Source organism: Herpailurus yagouaroundi, unplaced genomic scaffold, assembly GCF_014898765.1.
Source record: "Herpailurus yagouaroundi ecotype Mexico unplaced genomic scaffold, PumYag 141, whole genome shotgun sequence".
Classification (NCBI taxonomy): Eukaryota; Metazoa; Chordata; class Mammalia; order Carnivora; family Felidae; genus Herpailurus; species Herpailurus yagouaroundi.
Window position 1 is genome coordinate 76,198,653 of NW_024412396.1, and position 282 is coordinate 76,198,934.

Sequence of the window (282 nt, forward strand, 5' to 3'; positions counted from 1 at the left end):
GAGATCCAGGCCCCAGGCTCACCCCACCCAGACCCCAGGCTCATAACCCAGGCCCCAGACTCACCCAACCTAGGACCCCCACTCACCAGACCAGGACCCAGTCTCACGAGGCCCAGGCTTCAGGCTCACCAGACTCAGGCCCTAGGCTCACCAGACTCAGGCCCCAGGCTCACCCCACCCAGGCCCCAGGCTCACCAGACTCATGCCCCAGGCCTAGCCCAACCAGGCCCAAGATTCACCAGACTCAGACCCCAGGCTTAGCCCACCCAAGCCTCAGGATCA